The sequence below is a fragment of the Capra hircus genome, chromosome 18 (genome assembly GCF_001704415.2).
Source record: "Capra hircus breed San Clemente chromosome 18, ASM170441v1, whole genome shotgun sequence".
Taxonomy (NCBI): domain Eukaryota; kingdom Metazoa; phylum Chordata; class Mammalia; order Artiodactyla; family Bovidae; genus Capra; species Capra hircus.
In genome coordinates this window covers 3,452,849-3,461,641 of record NC_030825.1, presented here as the reverse complement: position 1 = coordinate 3,461,641, position 8,793 = coordinate 3,452,849, and positions in this window count along the sequence as shown.

Below are 8,793 nucleotides of genomic sequence, written 5' to 3'. Positions count from 1 at the left end.
CCGTCAACACCATAAGCCCCCTCACAGCTTTGGCCTCCTCACCGCTTGTTCCTTTGGGCACACACAGCCTTGCATGGTGTACAAGTTCCCTGGGGCTCACACAGCTTACTGTGTTACACAGCATGGATATCACAGTCTCAGGTATCCAGAACCTTCTGTGTTGACGCCACAAGTCACCTCAGATGCTTAGAAACTCTACCTCCTTGCCTCCTGTACACACACAGCCTTCTTGTCCAACACAGTTGTTTTGGGTACAGACAGCTTGCTGTGTTCGTGCTATTCTGAGGTACCCAAGTCAGTTGCTCAGTTGTGTCTGACTCTTTGCAGCCCTATGGAATGCAGTATGCCAGCCTACTTTGCCCAAAACTAAAGTCTCCTGGATGCAAACAGCTTTCTGTGAGCACACCAGAGGTCTCCTGAGGTACTCAGAGTGCCCTGCACGTACACTGCAGCTCCAGCTGGGTGCACACCACCTTCTGTGTCCTGCTGTCTGCAGCACTAGTACTCTCATACACACAGCCTTTTTTTGTCTCACTACAAGTTTCCTCAGACACACACAGCCTCTGTGTCCACATCACAAGTCTCTGAGGTACACGTGGCTTCCTGTCCACACAGAAAGTCTCCTCAGGGACACACCCTCTTTTATGCCCGTATCACACAGGGACGCGTGTTGGCACATCTCTGTCCACCGCATATCGTCTTGGGAACACACGGCTTTCTTTGTGCCTCCAGGCATGTGGGATCTTGGTTTTCCAGCCAAAGATCGAACCCCCAGCCCCCCTGCAGTGGAAGTGCAGAGTCAGCGCTTAGACCACCAGGGAAGTCCTGGGGACAGACAGCTCTCTGCTTTCGTGCCCCCTGCTGTCCTGAGCACACACACCCCTGTAGGCACTGCACAAGCCCTCTTGGAGCCTTCCTTGTCCACATCACCGTTCTCCTCAGACACCCGCACGGACTCGGGGTCCACACTGGATGGCCCTTTGCACTCACGTGGCTTCATTTATTCGGTTGCATCAGGTCTTACCTGTGGCACTCTGGTCACACCTGAGTCCCCTCAAGTGTGCAGCCTTGTGTCTGTACCACAAGTCCACTCAGAAGCACACAGCCTTCCACGAGCACACCACAGATATTTCCGCCCGTACGCCCACCTTCCTGGTCTTAGGCTTTTGCAAGGGCTACTGTAGGCAATTAATCACTCAGTGTCTACAAAACTCAGGCTCTGGTTCTACTCAAGCTCACTGTGCTAGTACACCAGTCACCACAGGCTGGTATTCTGATCAAGTTTATTTCTATTTCTTTTTTTTTAATTTTGGCTACACTGGGTCTTTGTTGCAGTGCATGGGCTCTCTAGTTGTGACACGCAGGCTCCAGAGTGTGTGGGCTCAGCAGGCATATGGGATCTTAGTTCCCCAGCCAGGGATCAAACCCAAGTCCCCTGCATTGGAAAGTGGAGTCTTAGACAATGAACCACCATGGAAATCCCTATTTTATTTCTTTCCAGACCTATATCCAAGCCACTGGTTTCTGTGGCTTTTTAATATCTGGAGACATTTCAACTGTTGGTTAAGTTTAAACTGGCTTGTTCAAGCAGGTTTCATCTGTGATTTTATCATCTTAAGTGGAACTATATACTCAGATAATCAGGCATTTCAGATTCCTCTTTTCAATGTGTGTTGGCTTTTTATTAGCAATTTGGAGGTTCAGCGGTTAGAAGTTTTCATGGTAGCCTTCGATGTTGGGCAGAAAAGCCAGCTACCTCACTCAGACGCTCTGGGAAGCCTTGAGCCCCTTGGAAGGAGGGCCTTCGGCACTTGGGATCACCACTCCTCCAGCTGGACCCTACATTCTCCAGGCAATGCACTTCCTCCAATCAGATGGAAGCGCCCAGAGTGGAAAGGACATGAAGGGCCTTGAAAGAGGACTGTGACGACTCAGGATCACGCACTGGCTCCAGCACATCCCAGCGTTGCCTGAGGCAGGAACAGGGACAGTCAGTGGAGAAGGGATCGGCTCCGTCTGGCCTCCCCTGCGCCTTTCGTGATCATCTGATCTTCCAGTTCTGCTGGGCTCACGTTGATCTCGTGTTTTCCCCATCACTGTGGACCTGCCAACCCATGTTGTTGATAGAGAATAATTTCCCTCACACCCTCTTGGAGAAGAGAAAAGATGAACTTTGGCAAACCAATCTCCAGACAGAATTTGGCTTTGGAACATCTTCAGTTAAGATAAAAAGCCAGACGTTTTCCTTCGTCAAACAGTACTCTTCCCAGTTGGCAGTGAAAGGAGGGGAGGTGGTCATCCCAGGTGGCCCTTGTATAGAGCGAGGGACAGGAGTCATGGCTCGGAGTCAGCAGTCAGGCCAGCTGGGCAAGAGGGGTGACGCTTCTACACCCAGGCCCTGGGGTTCGAGTTGGTCCTAGTCTTATCTTGTCTAAGCTTGGGCTTGGGTGACTGCTGTTCTGGGAGCTTCCCCATGGTTACACAGAACAAATCCTCTCTCTAATCTCCAACTGAACTGAACCCAAACCCCAAAGCCAGCCTCAGAATAGACTTAGTCTTAGAATATTCTTGATCAAATGATTCTTCCTAATATCCCTTTCTCACTCCCAATCTACTTAGTCTTAATCTGACTGGCTTGGATGTGTGAAAGTAAGCACTAACAGAATTAAGCAGGTTTCTTTATTGCAAGATCTCTCTGAACCTTTACTATGCATTTTAGTCCTTTAGAAAGGGAATAGAATTTGCATTTACTCCCACTTATTTGACCGTGGAACTTATTTCTTACATATCTGTCTCTAAGACTGGTATGGGGCAGGACAGTATTATTGGATGAGCTTTCCAGAAGCAGGATTTGAAAGGGTGATTGTTGTGCAGGAGATTTATGCAGAGAAAGGTCTCAGAAGAAATTCATAAGGTGATGAGGGATGGAGGCTTGGGCAGGGGGTGAGCCAAGGAGAGACACGGGCTCTGATGGAGTGTCATCTCAGCCTGGGCCCAGGGAACTTTAGACTGTGCAATGTGTCACAGAGGTGCCCTCCCACACACACCCAGAGGCAAGGGAGCCAGGCGGCTACACTCCCACAGAGCTGAGCAGCCATTGGCCATGGAGGGCCTCTGGGGCTGGTGCCGACCTTTCCAGACACCTCCAGATAAAGCAATAGTGGCCGGCTGAGGCCGGGGTGAGCAGTTAATAGCCAACACCCTAAGGCTGGAGGACAAGTGCACACCCCAGCTCGGGGATCTGGGCCGGACACCGAGAATTCTGCCACAGTCACAGTTTGGGGGAGCCCCTAGGCTGCACAATCCTGCCTGTGGTGTCTCCCACAGTCATTCCAGAATCAGGCTGCTCTTTGGAGCACCTGCCATTATTTGTCCAGCATCCCTATTCTGCACCGTCGTCATCTCTGAGATAGAGGACTTATCAGATGGAGGGGAAATTTCATCTGGAAGTTGCTAGACTATACCATCAGGATGAATGGTTCTCACCTGTGTGCCTGTGTATATAGAGTGAAAGAGGTTTCTTAGGGAAATGCACTTTCAGCCCCAAACAGGGACTTCCTTGGTTTAAGGAGCGGATGGGGAGGTGGAAAAGTTCTCAGTGCCCCACAGTTCCGTTAGGGGCAGCGCAGGATCTGGGGACGCTGGGAGCTCTCACCTGGGTAAGCAGGGGAGCAGGACCGTTTGGTCTTCTCGGGGTGGTGCGATGGGGGTGCTGCTGCTGGTGTGGCTCCAGCCGGCCGAGAGGACAGGAGGATGCAGAGTCAGCTTGAGCTGGGGAGGCATCCAGATCAAGGAAGAGCTGCCAGTTTCTAATACTTCGCCCTTTTCCAGCCGTCCTCCAGGAGAGCGCCAGACAATGGCCATTGTTCCTCATGGCTCTGCTTCCCCTAAACTAGTTGATGACAGTCCCCTGTACCCTCAGCTCCAGGCCCTCAGCGGAAGCCCAGAGCTTCTTCAGGGCTCAGGTGAAAGCTCTGGGGCTGGCAGGGGAGGGGTTGGGGCGCCCAGGTGGGCAAGCTGGGCTGGTGAGGATGTGGCCACCCTGGCATTCCTGGAGTAGGTGCATTCTGCAGGGCTGGGCACAGAGCCAGCGAACCAGCACCACTGTGTCCACCTGCGGCAAAGGACCCTTGACCCAGAGGTGCAGTGATCAAGTGCCCTACGGGAGCCCCAAATATTAACGGATCTTGAGAGTTACCTTCCATTCACCAAGGAGACCCCGAGAAATAGAAAAGGAGCAAGACAGCATCTTCCCACGGGCCCCCTGACCTAGGCAGTGCCTCTCCCCGGGACCAGTGTGATGGTCAGACTCCTGGAGGTCTGAGCCCAGGTACCCCGCCTGCAGGTGTGTGGCTGCTCAGCCCGCCGTGCTGCTGGAGGAGGACCAGCTTCCCCCCTTTTCTACAGACCTGCTGAGGGGAACCCCTGGGAATTAACCTAGGGCCTGACCCCTGGCCAGAATGCTTCCTCCTATCAAAATCTTTGCCTTGTGCAACCATTTCTCGCAGACCCAAAGCTGAAGAGCTTAGCAGCAAAGTGCAAGTCTCCAAGCACAGAACTGCAGGGCTCGCTTTCCCATGCTTGGGTGGGCGCTTCTCACCGTATTCTTCCTCTTCTGCATCCCCACGGGACTTCCTCCTTTCCTCCACTTTTTTCTTCTGTCTGTGCTGAGGGGCTTGTGGGATCTTAGTTCCCCAACCAGGGATTGAACCCATGCCCCTACAGTGGAAGCTTGGAGTCCTTTTTTTTTTTTTTTTTTAATTTTTTATTTTTTTTAAATTTTAAAATCTTTAATTCTTACGAAGCTTGGAGTCCTAACCACTGGACCACCAGGGAATTTCCCTCTGCTTCTTTTCTGAACTTATAAGTTTAGGTCCATTTGTGGGATTTGCAGTTGATGTCATTCTCCACGAGAGGGTCAACAATGTTGGAAATCAAAACCCCAATCCAGGGATAGTCTCAAAATAAATGGTATGAATTCTTCAGACAGTTGCAGATGGAAGGAGAGGTGACATGGAAACTTAAATGCAATGTGATGAGCTGGCTTGGATCCTGGGCCAGGAAAAAAAATTTGCTTTATAGGACCTCATTGGAAATAGGTGAAATTTGAATATAGATTTGAATGGCTGGCTATGGAATTGAATATCCAAACAATAGAGTTATATTACTGTTAAATTTCTTGATCCTGATAGTGGTATTATGTAAGAGGTCCTTGCTTTTAGGAAAGACACACTGAAGTGTTTAGGGATGAAGGAATATAATGTGTCTAATACACTTTCATATAGTTTTGCCAAAGTATGTGTGTATACATGTACATAGATACAAATATATGCATTTTTGTATTCCGTATATAATACAATTACACACACATATAAAAAGGGAGAAAGAAAATAATGAAACAAATAATAATTGGTGAATCTGAGCAAAGGGTATATGAAAATTCTTTGCAATGTTGGAAGCAGAAGTCGCTTCCTTGGCTCCACAGCTAGAGAGAAGGCAAAGGCTGTTCTGTGAGATGTATTCTCCGGTTCACTCTGTTCCTTTATTTTTCTTTTTGCTTCCTCTTGCTGTGATGTATAGCCATTAAAGGACTCACTTTTTTTTTTTTACTGAAATAAATACATATAAAAAGAAAGCTTTATACCACTATCACAAATGGAAAAGGCAATATACCTTGCCAAAAATATAAGGTAACTATAAAGACAAACACAACAAAAGCAGGTGAATGACATGATTGTTAATAAATACTAGCTAGGCTTTGGTTGATCCAAAGGCTCTAAGCTTCAGCAAGCTGTTAGGCATTTAGTAGCATCAAATAGAGGTGTTCTCTTTGACATAACCAGAAGGACTGGAGGAAACATTGACAAGGGAATGATTTCCTTACTGTGGCATTCAGTATTATTATGGTAAGATCATCCCCCCTCTTGGGGGACGTGGAGAGAGGCAGGACAGAGCAGCTGGTGGCGTGTCAGCGCTGGCACCTGGAGAGAGCTCTGCAGTACAGACCTGGGGCGAGTGCTCATGGTGCGGCGGGACGGGTTATTTATAGATGAACAGTTTGTAGGGCTTCTCTTTTACCTCAAGTCTATCTTGTGGGCTGACACTGGGAAGCCACTTGGTGTGCTCCTGGATGTGTCGTTGGCCTGGGAAACTACAAAGAAGGCTCTGGTCACAGACAAGAGGGGCTTTGCTGGGCCTCATTCCGACAAGTTTATTGTGTGGCTGATATCCTCCTTACCAGGCCCCTGACCTGGGTTTTGTGCCAGGATTTGGCCCTCAGGGCTACACATTGCCCCATTCAAGACTTACCCGCAAGATTTCCAAAGGAGAAAGAGTTTGAATATGGATCTGATGGAACTAGGGTAGACTAAGGCACTGAATGAGAATGAGTGTGAGGGGATGAGGGGGTGGGTATACAGGGTGTGTGTGTGTGTGTGTGTGTGTGTGTGTGTGTGTGTGTTGAGAACTGCAGGACTCTCGGCACTTAGGGCTCTGCCCAAGCTCCAGCATGGCTTCCAGCAGCATAAGACCAGCATAGGATGACCTCAGTGTACCCCCTCTCCCTGCCTTTAAAAAATGTCTGCCTGAGAACATTATGGAACATTATGGAACGATTTCTAATTGCAAAATACTGATAATACTCTAAATAGGAAGGATTATAGGAAATAATCTAAACAGGAAGGATACTGGCCTAATAACCTATGTTATATCCCCACAGGGGAACCCTATGAAGCTGTATAAGAAAATAAGGAATATCTCTGTTAATTGATACAGAGTCATTTCTAAGTTATCTTGTTAAGTAGAAAAAGAAAAATACAGATACAGAAACAACCTAGTGTCCACCATGGACAAATGAATGAAACATATATATATATTATATACATACATATTAATATGTATAATATATTACACTATAATATAAATACATTACAACATATATTATTATATATAATGCATAGTAATAATGGAATATTATTCAGTCATAAAAGGAAGGAAATCATATCATTTGTGACAAGATGGATGGACCTAGAAGGCATTGTGCTAAGTGAAAAAGATATAGAAAGACAAATATTATATGATCTCATTTATAGGTGGACTCTAAAACAAACCAAAAGAAACTCATAGATACAGAGGACAATTGAGTGGTCGCAGAGACAGCCAGTGAGAGTGGGGGAGAGTGTGATGTAGGTAAGGGTGGTCGAAAGGTTCAAATTTCGAATTATAGGATAAATAAGTCCTGAGGGTGTCATGTACAGCATGGTGACAAGAGCTAACAATACTGTACTATATATTTGAAAGTTGCTAAGAAATTAAATTTTAAAAGTTCTCGTTACAGGGAAAATAATTATAGCCATCTGTGGTGATGGATATTAACTAAACTTATTGTCGTAATCATTGCACAGTGTATACATATATCAAATCATTATGTTATTTACTTAAAGCCAGCACATGTAATATGTCAGTTATATCTCAATTTAAGAAAGAGTATATGTGGGGCAGAAGTGGGCGTGGAAAGATGACCAGAGGGAAATGAGCCAGACTGTGAATAGTGGTTCTCTCTTGCCAGAGAAGTAGAGCTGGGGAGATTGGGCTGGGGACATGACCGCTGAAAGAGGGCTTGCTTGACTCACTCTTGAAACTTCTATTTTATGTAACACTTGCTGTTAAAGTCAGATTTGTTGTTGTTGTATAGTCGCTAAGTTGTAGCCAGCTCTTTGCAACCCCAAGGACTGTAGCCTGCCAGGCTCCTCTGTCCATGGGATTTCCAAGGCAGGAATAAGAGTGGGTTGCCATTTCCTTCCCCAAGGGGTTTTCCCGACTCAGGGTTTGAACTCGTGTCTCTGCGTTAGCAGGCGTATTCTTTACCACTGAGTCCAAAAGACTTACTGCTGGGAAGCCCCAAACCAGATTTATATACAGTAAAATTCATCCAAATGGGTATACAATTCTATGAGTCTTGACGAATACACACAGATATGTTACCACCACCAAAATCAAGACATAGAATATTTCTGTCGCCCCCCAAAGGTCCCTCATGCCCCTTTGTAGACAGTCCTCTCCCTCCCCACTAGCCCTTGATCTGATTTTTGTTCCTTATAGAACTTCTGTATACTAATCACACATTCGTGTATCACCTATGTAAATAAATCCATTAACCTAAATAAGGTTATTCTTCCATTTCCCATTATCCACCTGTGCTCATTTCAGGGGAATAAAAGCAGGAAATATAATAGGAAATCAGAAGATGAAGTGCCAGTAACATCTTGATAAAGTTCTAATAACATCTTCCAACTTTCTCAAATAGGCAGCTTGACCATACTTCTCCAATATGTTTGCTCCAAACTGATTCACATGTTAATTGCCCTGTAATGAGCTAATCATCCCAGCTCTCTTTATTGAATGATCGAATAGCAGAGTCTGTGGCCTAGTGAGTGGTGGATGGACCTGTGCCTGGGTGGTGAAGGTGCAGGGAAGGTGAGAGGCACCTCAGAGGCAGAGCTGCCGCGCTTGACACAGCTATGAAGCTGTTGCTAAATGCCGAGCGTTTAAAGCCTCGTGATGTCGCTGCAGAAATAAGAGAAGCTGGTTTTAGGGGCAAGCGATTGGGTTCAGCATGTTGAGCATGTCGGAGGCTCACAGGGTGGTCAGAAATACCTTTTGGGGGACTTGGCAGTGCAGTGGTTAAGACTCGGTGCTTCCACCGCAGGGAGCGTGGGTTCCATCCCTGGTCGGGGAACTAAGACCTCACACGCTACACAGCGCGGCCAAAAAGAGAGAAACACCTCTCTCAGA